Source organism: Schistocerca cancellata, chromosome 4 (genome assembly GCF_023864275.1).
Source record: "Schistocerca cancellata isolate TAMUIC-IGC-003103 chromosome 4, iqSchCanc2.1, whole genome shotgun sequence".
NCBI lineage: Eukaryota > Metazoa > Arthropoda > Insecta > Orthoptera > Acrididae > Schistocerca > Schistocerca cancellata.
The window spans coordinates 46248572-46262145 of NC_064629.1; positions in this window are offsets into that span (position 1 = coordinate 46248572).

Sequence of the window (13574 nt, forward strand, 5' to 3'; positions counted from 1 at the left end):
CCCCACCCATAGCTGACTGCCAAAATAGCTGACACTCCTCCAGTAGGTAACTCCCTGGGTAACTAACTCCCCGAGTAGCTAACTCCCCCAGCAGCTGACTTCCCATTAGCTAATTCCCCAGTAGCTGGCTCCCCAATAGCTGACTCGCCCCATAGCTGAACCCCCGCCCCCCCCCCCCCCACCCCTTCGTAGCTGACACGCTTTACACTGGATGATCATTAATAAAACCTACAAACTGGAAGGACGGATTCCTGACTGGAAGCCGGCCGGTGTTGCCGAGCGGTTCTAGGCGCTACAGTCTGGAACCACCCGACCGCTACGGTCGCAGGTTCGAATCCTGCCTTGGGCATGGATGTGTGTGATGTTCTTAGGTTACTTAGGTTTAAGTAGTTGTAAGTTCTAGGGGACTGATGACCTCAGATGTTAAGTCCCATAGTGCTCAGAGCCATTTGAACCATTTTGAACCTGACTGGAACTGGAGGAAGAAGGTCCCATGAACATTTATCTGGAAATTCATCATTGCAACTGTAGTTGTCGTTGACGAACGGTAGTTCCTCTGACCACGTATCGTGTCTGTTGCCCACAAGATGACTATTATGCAGATTGATGATGCTAGGTATGGTAAAAGTTGCTTCGTTGGTAAAGAGAGGATTTCTGCCATCCCATGATTGTGATGGTCTGGTGAAAAAACCCTTCACATAAAGGGAAATCTACTGCTGGTAAGCCTTGCAAAATGGCTCAAATGGCTCTGAGCACTATGGGACTTAACTGCTACGGTCATCAGTCCCCTAGAACTTAGAACTACTTAAACCTAACTAACCTAAGGACAGCACACAACACCCAGCCATCACGAGGCAGAGAAAATCGCTGACCCCGCCGGGAATCGAACCCGGGAACCCGGGCGTGGGAAAGCCTTGCACATTTGCAACTAATAGGAATAGTAGCGGTTGTCATACAGGATACACGTAGTCGTACTTTGGCTTACATTATGTTGGTGGGACATATGCCTAGAGCTTGTACTAGGGTTCGTCTCAAGATTCTGTACAATCCGGTCCTCAAATATGGTGTAAGCACAGTTCGCCACCTCCCTGCACGTTCATCTGTCCGAAGAAAAAACGCATGATCACACAAACGCCCAAAAAGAGCTTGAAATGTAGTGTGATGGGCTTGGTGTATGTGAGGGTACTTGTTTTGGTATAGCAGTGCTGCCTCTGGAGCCTTTCCATACAAACACCATCTCGGCTTCTTGCCGACATGAATATCGGATTATTCTGTTGCTTATAGTACGCTGCGTCAATCACACAGCCTGCAGCACACAAGGAACAAACGGCACGTGGTCAGAGGAACTTTCATTCATCAACGCCATCTACTGTGGCAACGATGCTTTTCTGGAAACGTGTTATGGGAACTATTTTCATCCATTTCCAGTCAGGAATCCGTCCCTGCAGTTTGTCGGTTTTATACACTTTTAAGATCCAGCAGCTGACACCCACTGTCGATTTGTGGCACATATACTATCATGTTATGGGACATACACTGGCAGATTCGGGATTTAGAATTCAATCGCAATTCTGATTGCCTACTGGTTTGTGTCAAATATCAATGTCTTGCTTGCTTAGCATTGTGGTTTCCACAGTGTGACTGCATAAGGTAGAATTATCAGCATAAGATGACAGACATTTAGTAGTGCAAGTGCAAGTTTTTACCCTAGAAAGAGGCACTATAATGTTTAGTTCACTGTGAAAGTAGGTAGCTGGAAACAAATCATTTAACTTTTGTTACCTGTACAAATGTGTATTGCTACTGTTCAGTAACTATTTGATAAAAGTGTCTTGTAGTTTCTGTTGTGTGACTTTATGCTTTAGCATTATCAGCAGAAGATGAAAAACAGTTGTAAGACAAGGTGAAGGTAACATGATGTCACTGACTGATGTGACTGACTTTGAAAGTTGGGTAATTGAAAACATGGCAACCCTCATTGCTCACCTACATGAATCTGTATTACTACTGTTCAGAAAGCTATTTTGCTGAAATCGTACTTAGATAAAAGAAGCGCTTACATAAATGATGATGAGCTTACTTCATCGAACGAGATCCTTAGTAAGTTGCGGACTGCACAAAGACTCAGTAAGATAATGATAATAGAAAACATGTTTCAACTACGCCACACTCTCAGAAGTTTTTGTTATTGGTCTGGCCAATCATCATTTGATGTGTCAAGAAAAAGCATTTGCTGGTGGTAGGTATTCTGGTCATATTCCTATGCTTAACGCATTTCAAGCAAGGGAAGATGTTCTGATGAATGATAAATTAGTTGAAAGTGTTTTTTTTTTTTTGTGAGCATAAGTCGTTGACAGTGCCAATGTGGTGGGAAAAGTACAGTTTACTTTGGTATTCTCATCGACAAGCGCACTTTAATCTGTGAATTACTTCATCAATAGTGCTCATGTGTATTTTGGAATCGTATAACACTATTTTTATGTATTTTAATGAGTCTAATGTGTGGTACAAAGATCAAACTACGCTCATAGTTTCACGTATGATTTGTTATAGTGGTGTCAGTATTCAATCTGTACGTATTTTAAAAAAACAGTGCAGGCAATTTACATGTGGAGATATTTTGTTTGTGAATTGATTGTCCTTGTGAAATGTGGTACATACTAAGATATTAAATCAGTAGTAACGATATTCAAGTCATGTGTTTTATTTTAAAATGTACAGAACGATGAAGCTAAGGCAGTAGTGCTATGTTTGTTTTGTCCTTGAAAACTTACATAATATGAGAAATAATACAATTTGGTTAAAATTTCATTCGTGGTCAGAGATCTGCAATTGTAATCACACATTACGATATGGAACCTGTGTTTGTGTGTGTGTGTGTGTGTGTGTGTGTGTGTGTGTGTGTGTGTGCATGTGTTTGTACTCGAACTCAATACTTACCTTGATATATAATTCTATTTTTGTGACAAACATTTTTATTTTTGAGATACCTACCTTTCATCTCTATCTTGTTGCACCATTGTCTTAGTCTATTTTACAAATGGCTCTGAGCACTAAGGGACTTAACATCTGTGATCATCAGTCTCCTAGAACTTAGAACTACTTAAACCTAACTAACCTAAGGACATCACACACATCCATGCCCGAGGCAGGATTCGAAACTGCGACCGTAGCAGTCGGGCGGTTCTGGACTGAAGCGCCTAGAACCGCTCGGCCACCACGGCCGGCAGACTAATTTACAACTCTGTCTAGTTCCACCACTGTCTTTGGTCATGTTCTATGTAAATGTTCGGTATTATCTTGCCAAAACACCGTCTACCTTCGTACCAAAAGTCGTGTTCGGTCATGGCGTAGTTTTTTTAGTTTTTTGATATTATTTATTAGTTGATTATTGGAAATATAGTCTGTAAATATTTTAGAGAGCTTTACATCATATTTCTGGTTCTTAAAAATTGCAGCTGTCCACGAAAATTCGTTCTGTATATAACTTCAAGCAGATATAGTTCAAATGCAAATAAAGAGCAATATTAGACCGTTAAGAATATTGATTATATTTTTCTAGTGAGAACATGATAGTGAAATAGTGCGCCCTAAGGTGAAGAATCAATGAAAAACTTGGAAAAACATAAGGTGATGTCATTTAGTTCTATGAACCACACATTCTCAGAACGAAATGCCAACAACTTATTTCAGACGTAGAGATACCAGTGTAACACTTGGCATAGCACTGTGTGAGTTACTGACGTTTTGTTTACCTGTATGTGGAACGAACATTGACATAAGCGAAGTGTTTCCGGCGCGTTTTGCACACATTATAGTCGTTGGATAACCATGTTAGCGCTTGACAAGCATCTGAGAACAGTTTAGATGTGGAAATATCTATTTTGAGGATTCATTGTGCCTTATACGCAGTGTAGATCTGAAATGAATTCGTTCAGTAGCTGGCATTAATTCAGCCTGCCTATTTGTTTGTGTTCTTGCCTGATTATCATAGTGTTATCGCCAAGAAGTGTGTGCTGCAGCAGCAATTTTGATGGATATGTGTATGTATGTGGAGAATAAAATTTGTCACTCTTGTTAAATACATTGCATTCTTTGCGCTGACTTACTTTGCAGACATTTTACACATTGACTCAAAATTGCGACACTAGAGTTGTATCATAGAACAATTTAAATGTACAAAGTATTTAATTTGATGGTCTGTTGTACCTTACACCGACTATTATGCAATAATCGACCACACAGACACGTCTTAATCTGCAAGGTCAGGGCAGAAACATTGTTTCTGCGTGCGCGCGCGGTAGTTTGTGTGTGTGTGTGTGTGTGTGTGTGTGTGCTGCTGAGGTATCTGAGATGAGGAAATACTGCATGTTACCTTCATAGGTATTTCTTACACAGTTCACGTGAAGTTTGTGTAATTTTTTTGAACTTAGCGTGTTGCTATACTACATTTGTCCCTGCTGTCAACATGGTCACACTTCTTGTGAACTACCGTGCACTGAGACTTGATTACTAAGTCAACTGTTCTATCAAAGTAATGCATACGGACGTAGCTTGACTATGGAGCTAATGGCTGTAGCATGCTTTAGCTGAGGAGTACCCAAGCGTAAGAGTGTCTTTGTATCTTGCTAGGGATATCTAATTCACGTCAAAATAAATGATTTCAGAAACGTAGTTTAATGCATGGCTTTCGCACTGAGGATATTTTCTCCATCTTTTCCGCGTCTATTCTAACATTTTTGCTTATCGATTCTTATACATGGATAAGAAACATACAGTTTACATAATAAATTTACACAATACTTATACATAAATTCCATAAAATACAAAACGATATAATTCTTTCACAGAAGTCATCAGAATGAAAGATTATAGGCATAAATGGATAAAAATATACCTTACACACGAGTGTATATAACGTATGACGTTATGAGTTAGAGTTATTCACTGGGTGAAAGAAAAATGTAATAACATCTTATAATTATAGGGAAGTAGCAAGTATTTACGCCGTTCCATTAGACAAGTAAATTATGGTTATTTGAAGCTAGTTTGACATTTTGGAATTCATAATTTGACAATTAAATTTCATTCAAGTGTTATGATTGGTCAGTTAGGGATTTTTTTAGTTACATTAAAACAGGTACAACTCGGCTGAGTAGCAGGGAGTCGTAATGTAGGCACCAGTGTGTAAGGCTGTGTATCCACTGTCTCTGATGATTAAGTAAAAGTGTTGTAAAAGTTGCGTTTTGAAGAGAGTCACAAGAGGATACATACACTAATATTCGGTTTGGATGACAGTTCCGAATTCATTTTCATGAAGTAAAAGATGCAATTCTTACGACATATCTTAACTGCGCAAGGCATGTTATGGAAAAGTCGCTTAGAGACTAACGGATTGTGTAGTATTTTTGCAATCATAACAACATATTGAATTTCGACTGAAAGGTTGACTGCTTATAAAATGACAACATCGGGATTTAGTAACAGAGTGTCGTGAGTATGGTGTAACGAGTGACTGCTAGTGTGAATTTCGCATGTAAAACTACAACTGAACCTCCTTAAGAAATTCTTGAGCAGGCAGCAGACATGTAGTAGCGACTAGAATATGTGTTTACAAACGGTTTTGTGATTTGGCTATTCTGAGAACATACATGTAATCGATCAAGTAGTTATTTCAAGTATTCGAGAACGTAATCCCGAAAAGCATAGTGATCTTTCGCTATTTCATAATAAATAAGACGCAGTCTAGGGCTAGTGCTATTGTAGTTTTCCGCAGTTTCTTCTTGGCTTAGTAATTGACGTATCCTACAAGTATATGGTACATAGCCATACACAACAAGGCCACCTTCCCAGATAGATGTAACATCGTTATGGTCAGACACCAGACAGGCGCGAACACCATGGACTATGTTATGCTTCGGCCTTACGTCACACAAATAATTCCTAAGAGGACATTCCTCCAAACCCGTATATAAGCAGATGCATGGTTCCACCCAAGCAGTTACTTTTTTATTTCAGACTGAAAGTCTTGGTATTAGTAGGCAAACATTACAAATATAGTAAAAATGGCTCTAAAATGCTTGTTGGTTGCTGAAAAAATCTAGTAGCTGTTTTTGGAGATTTTTTTTTATTTCCACATTCATAACATGTTTCGGGCCCACCTCATCGTCTGCTGGCCTGTTGGAAATTAAAATTTGGAGTTACAATCTCTTCTCATAATAAAAATGCAAGTATACACAATTGCAAGGTTTTCAAGGTATAAAAACAATAAAAAATGGATGTCACAATAGGCAAAAATGTACGTACCACATGCAATTGCATAAACTCAGGAGGCAGTTGTAAATGCCGTACATCAATAAATGCATACGAGGGTGCATCAGGTGCAATAACTATCCACTCACACAGGCAGAAATCGGATGTACGAGAGCCAGATCTGCAGTTAACGCGCACCGTTGCCGATAGAGGGCATCTGGGCTAGTACAATGCCGTGTGGTAGAGCGGCCAGTATCGTAAGGAAATTTAAGTTGTATATTCAGTTTATCAACAGTGACAAAAGTAAAGCTAAAAGGTATAAAATCGTGTAAAATATCGCAGTAAATAATAAACATGTGAGAATTACAACACATAAAAATAAACTCAAAACTGCTGGAACCTTCGCCGTATATTTGGTGCTATAAACAGTGGCCGCAAAGGACGCACGATTACTTCCAATGGCAATTGAAGACATTATCAAAAATATGAAAAACTAATCTCTTGTTCCACTGATCTACTCATTAAGCGGAGCCGGAATGATCCACCTTGTCCATGTTAATTTTAGCAAATAGAAGGAACGTTTTTTCTAAAACCATTAAACATATTGCTCTGAAATTTGGACTACATGTTCAGTGAATATTTATCTACAAAGTTATAATGACATGTTAAGAAATATTTATTTGTGTTTGTTTTACAATTTTTTTAAACCGATGCTTATTTTTTTCTCTAAAATTTTGCACTTTTTCATCTATAACTCTTGAATTATACAATATTTTTTTTATAATTTGTTATACAAATAAAGGAAAAGAAGTAAACAACATTGTGCATAAATTTCATTGATATACTGTTAGCAGTTTTTGAGAAAATGTTCCTCAAAGATGAAAGTTTTAAAGTTACGGGAAATGGCTTCCAAAGTTTTTTAATAAATTACTGCCGCATATGATGGATTATCAGCATCCTCTTCTCTTTCCAGTGTTAGTTTCCTTTTAACTGGTCTTTTCTTCCCTTTTGCTGCATGTTGTAGGCTTTTGTCTCTTCTTCCTGCACCTCTTAGTCTTTCTTCATCAATTAGGGGCATTGTGGAAATGGTGTTGTGTCCTGGTTGGAAACCTAAACGTTTCAGCGCATCACATTTGACAATGTTTCCTTCGTTGTATGTTGCCACTGCATCATACACTCCAAAATGCAATGTTTTTATCTGTACAAACACATTTTTGGGAATCCTAATATGCCCGCATCTCGTGGTCGTGCGATGGCGTTCTCGCTTCCCACGCCCGGGTTCCCGGGTTCGATTCCCGGCGGGGTCAGGGATTTTCTCTGCCTCGTGATGGCTGGGTGTTGTGTGCTGTCCTTAGGTTAGTTAGGTTTAAGTAGTTCTAAGTTCTAGGGGACTGATGACCGTAGCAGTTAAGTCCTATAGTGCTCAGAGCCATTTGAACCATTTTTGAATCCTAATCCAAATTAAATTATTTACACTATCATTTGGATTTTGTATTTTCCCATGTAAACACTTTTCCAGTAAACTTGGCTACGATAAACCTCTGAATATGGGCTTAATTACATCAATTACAGCATTTGGCAAACTGTTTTTATGGGCATATTCCTTTCCTGATTGGTACTTACACCATCACCTCTGGGGCACAGTGCATGTTGTGGGTGCTCATTTGTTGATGCAGTATGAAAAAATAATGCCCATACTGCTCTCCTCATATGCTCAATGCTTCTTGTATTTTGAGTAATTGCACACCCATAATACCTCTGCAATCTATCAATTGCTTCATCTGTCAATCTTCCTCTTCCTCCAAGGGTCTTACCATCACTAAGCTTCTGGAATCCTAATGTCTGCTTTAGTTTGCACATGTCCAGTGCACTCCTGTTTTTAATGTGAATTTCATTGCCATAAGGTTTGAGTTCCTCTACAGCTTTATATCACTTAGAATCATCATCTCCTAGATAGTTAGTGTATCATACATTGTACCACTCCTGTGATCTGGAAAAAATTGCTTTCAGTCCCTCTACTTCCATCGCTCCACTCGGGCCATGAAAATTTGCTTCACAACTTTCGCTATGTTCGTCCTTGGTATTGCCCCTACATCTATAATGTTTTGAGAGAATAGCAACATCAATTACTTTGCAACTGTCTCCACTGGTGGCTGTCACAACTCGATTTAGAGATTTATGACCTCTACGTTGCCATGATCTATCTAAAGCAACAGTTAAATCTTTACAATTCCCATTATCTGTCACAGCTTCTTCAACTGCTTTCTTCATTGTTGCTTGAGCAAAAGATCTTACCAATTCATTATAAAATCCAAACTTGGTTGGTGGTTTTGGCAAGTTCATAATTCCACATAACATTGTCCCTGCAGCACTGCCCTTGCCAGTGCAACGCAAGTCATACACTATCCTAACATTTATATCATACACCTTCTTTCCATTATTATCACTACTAGGAATACTGTTAGAATTAGAAAACGACTCTTCTGCAGCACATTTGTTACACTTTATTAACATTTTACATGCCAAACCAATGTGTGGTTATTTTCTATTCCAGTCCTCTTTCTTTGCAAACTTGTCATAATACGTTATGTTTCAAAATATTAGAGAGCAAGGAAATGTTAATTATTTCATTCACATCATTACTGTCACTTTCATAGTTTTCAAATTTTTCTTTGCTGTCACAAAGTTTCTTGCTAGAAGAAGTTCTATTACATTCATTTGGAGTAGTCGGCGAAGCAGTCTGAGCAGCATCTCCCTTCGAAACAACAAAAGATTTCTTCTTCCACTCATTGTGCCTTTTCTTAAACACTCGATTGCTGAAACGGGGCGTATTGATATCCACAAACCAAATACGTAAAACAGGTACGAGCAAAATTCGTCAAATACGCAAAATTGAACAGCTAAACAACACAAATCAAACTCCACAAGTCAACACACATGGTATAGCGTTTATATTTACCGATATGAACAGTCACTGGTCACAGAGATAAAGCCATACAACGCTGGAAAACAAAACACTGTCTAATTCCGCAAATATACCAATTTAAATAATTACAACAAGTGAAAATGTCTGAACATTGTTTGTCAGACGACAATAACAAATTAAATATATACGTCAAAACTACGATCGTCAAAATTGTAAGAAGAAATAAACTCGCTAAAAATATGATTCCATTCACACAAATTTAGAAATGAAACTTATTTGTCATAATGACGAAACCGAATAGTGGTATCAATGGCCATCTGTCGTTCTACACCGTTTGTTAAAGCACTTGTTGTTTATGCCCTGTCTCTTGTATTTGTTTTATCAACGATGATGACTGATATCAGTCGAAATCGATTTGCAACAAGGTAAATAAATTATGTTTCCGCGTCTGGTTGCTACATTATTTATAATTTTATATTCCACGGTCGCTGCACAGAAAGGGAACCTTTTGGAGCCCAACATTCAAAACATTTATGTCCGACAACCGACCAGCAACTTGCCGCAAATAAGACAACAACCGGTGGCGTGAGCCGTCCACTGGCCACCACTGCTCTTGTACAACTTAGAAAGAGCGACACGTGCAACAGCACTAAAGACAAAAATCGCCAACAGGTGATCGAGATATGCGTGACTTAAGTGATAAAATGCGTCAGAAAAATCAAAGGAGGCAAAATCACAATGAATAGTTGAAACAGCCGCCACAGGAACCACATTCTTGTATTTTGCCACCGGAGTCAAAATTGTACGACCAGGGCGGCAACATTTATGTTTACCAATCAAACAACCAATCAATAAGGATAATCTGCTGTTCACAGCCCGTGCAACAGTTTTGCAATAAAAAATGAGTAGCGTCAGTGGACGAAAATCAGCCACTGTTAAATGGCCACGGTGCTCCGGAATGAGGAGAATTTCCGCCCGTCTTTACGTTCGCAGGCATAGCTCTCGTCAGTAAAATCTCATTTAAAATGGAAGTAGAACCCAAGCGACGCCAAAAATGTAAATAAAATTATTTCGGAAGGACGTCTGAACCAGGTGATTAAGACATCGGGAATTAGCAATGAAATAAAATACTTCATCCTCCCGAAAATCCGCTAAAAACTCAACATTTTGGATTGGCGTAATCATCTCATCGATGGTCTCAAAACTAGCATTGGAAGGGGGGCGCACGGTGTCATCCGATGTATACAAATGTGCATATAATTGATGTCACCTTTAGTAGTCAGTTGATGGCCATCACGTGTGGTGAGGCACGTAATAAGAGAGCGACGATGACGAGTGTGATACAAGGATTTCAGTTCACTGATAAAGAGAACGTGATTTTGATTTCATCCTCAACGCTCCAGTCTGTCACTTCTTAATCAGCACCAACTTCGGCTACATCCGACGAACGTCAGCGGCCGTGAGAGGGGCATCACCTGCTCGTGCACAACGGTGTAATAAAACACGTATGTCTCTCGACCTTGCAGCACAATGACATATGAGGGTTTTTCGGATTCGCGGCTTTTCGTACTCAGACTTCCAGGGGTAGCGCTCTATAGAGCGGAGACAAAACTCCGACTCAGCACCAGTCACGGCATCCACGGGCCCATCAGCCAAACGGGAAAAGTCGAGCGTCCACTGAGCACGACAGTATTTCGCGGGTTGTCGGGCGAGGTTGACAGTCGCTGCAACGGCACAGCGACCAAAGAGAGGCCAAGGAATGACTTCGACTGCGAGAATGGGATGACACTAAACGTCGGACAAATAAAACCTGTCAAGTCTGCTGCCAGACATCGCAGTAAAAAACGTGAATTTCACCAATATGGCAAATTTATGTTTCCAAACATCCTTCAAACGCATCGTACGAACCAGTTCACGGAGATCGTGACTAAAATTAAAATGAGGGGACTGCTCAACGGGAGGCAACATACAGTTGAAGTCACCACCCAGTAGAAGGTTCCAGGGATTCTTACACAAAAGATAAGAGACCGCCTCTCTGTAAAATTTTGAGCGTGTCATCGTTTGACCAGTGTCAGACGGTGCATAAAGCACAACGTCAAAAAGGCCGGCCGCTGTGGCCGAGCGGTTCTAGACGCTTCAGTCCGGAACTGCGCTGCTGCCATGGTCGCAGGTTCGATCCTGCCTCGGGCATAGATGTGTGTGATGTCCTTAGGTTAGTTAGGTTTAAGTAGTTGTAAGTTCTAGGGGACTGATGACCTCAGATGTTAAGTCCCATAGTGCTGAGATACATTTGAACCAACGTCAAAAAGACAACCCATCTCTCTGTCAGAATCGAGAACAATGTCAGAATACTTTCACGATAAAACAGAGCAGTACCCGTCGAATCATAAGGCGCTACATTAAAAAGGGTTTGAAACCTTGGGAGAGAAAAAGTGGTAAACAACACTTCTTGCAAGAATATAACGTCTGCACTAGAATCATAAGTAAACTGACGGAGGGTAGCGAGACGTAACTCAGATTCTATGTGACTGACATTCAAAGTAACAAGGCCGTATGCCTGAGTCATCTATCAAATTGGAACAAAAGCAAAGTCCACGTATGCCGCATTCCGACATCGATCCACTGCCGAGTTCATAGGAGAGATGGAGGATAGTCCCACGCTCTGCAGAATCCTTAGGTGGTGTTTCCTTGCGCGAGATAGGAAGATCCGGTTGGACACTCTGTGTATCCCGGCCCTGAAGCAAAATTTCCACAGCACCTGGAAGAAAGGGAGACGAAGCACAAGATCTGACCCTGCCTGCGCTGACCAGGAAAAATAACCTGCTCCGTGTGGGTGATCATCCGGCATGACAGACAGCGGCGGAACAACGGGCTCAGAAGCCGACAAGGCTGAAACAAGCTGGGGCGACTCGTGCTCTACAAGATTCAAGCTTCGAACGTTGCGTAAGCGAAGCATCGTCGATGACGGTCGAAACACTGAGATAGGGATGCGTAGCTGTTCGTCAGAGTTGGACATGTGGGGAAGGGGGGGGGGGAGGGGGTGAGAGGGGGGCGACGAGGGGGCGGATCAGACATTTCCTGTAAGGTCCACGCCAGAGGTCGAACGAACGCACAAAGCTGCCGCTCTCACAGCCTCCACAGGAGTACGGGAGGCCTGTATCACCAACAGAAGCAGTAGACGCAAGCGGAGGATTCCACAGCTGATACACATGCATTCCCAGTACAACGTCGCAGCTGAGCTTCAGCACGGCTAGTAGACAGCGCAGAAACCATCTTCGGTTTTAAGGGAGGAAAACTGCTCGCGGATAAACTCAAATCGATCTCTGGATTGCCACTAGAATCTAGAGATGGGGGATCCGCTTTTGAACTAATTCATAGAGTTGAATCTTTCAAAGGAGTGAACAATCAGTGATTCAGAAAAAAAGAACGGTAGCTCCAAACGTTTCCCACGGCAGAGAAAGAGAGAGAGAGAGAGAGAGAGAGAGAGAGAGAGAGAGAGAGAGACAGAGCATATCAGCAGCGCCTCTGCTGGTCAGAGCACAGTGCACGCCACACAACACAGCCAGCGCCGGCCTCTGCCCTGCTTCTACCTTGGCTGCCTGCATTGTGCAGTGCCCCATTGGATTTTGTGTTTCACATATGCCGTGCCATCTCTGTGCGTCGTCTGCCTCCTGCAGTGTCTGGCGCAGCTTAACTTCGCATCGCACTCTGTCGGCGATCGTTTCAGTCGCACGTCCTGCCCTCTGGGCAGTTGATGCGAGCAACAGGACAGAGAGCCACCTAGCGGATAACATAGGAACTACTTGCAACAACCTGCTCGCAAGGGAATGGACAATTTGTCTCGGAGCGGGTGAGTTCACCGCTCTCCCCACCCTCGGAACTCGCCCGCTCAACGCTCGCCCCACCGTCTCGACTCTAGCCAGAGCGTTGAGCAAAGCGACTCAGGTGTCACTCTGGTCTCTGCAGTCTCAGCTCATGCAGTAATACAGCTCGCGGCTCGACCTGCTCGACTCAGCGCCTCTGCATCGGAATTCGTCTCTACTGGATATTGTTCTTCGTAGTAATACCGCTATGTATATTACATTATTATGTTATGTATACATCAATTGTTTTTATTTTATTTTTATTTGTTTAAACTGATTAGATTAGGTTCCTGATGACTTCTCTTACTATAGGATTTTTATTATGGACACTCGAATTTACGCTTTAATTACGAGCGAACCGATAAACGTATCGCAAAATGTGATACACCAATATTTTCCTTGTTTTATTCTGCGTAAGGCTATATGCAGCACTTTCGTTTTACAGTCAAATTTATATATTTTTTTCTTATTCTGGTACGGATTTTGCGATTTTAGGCGTCTTCGGAAGGAAACGTTCACTTTAAAAATATATG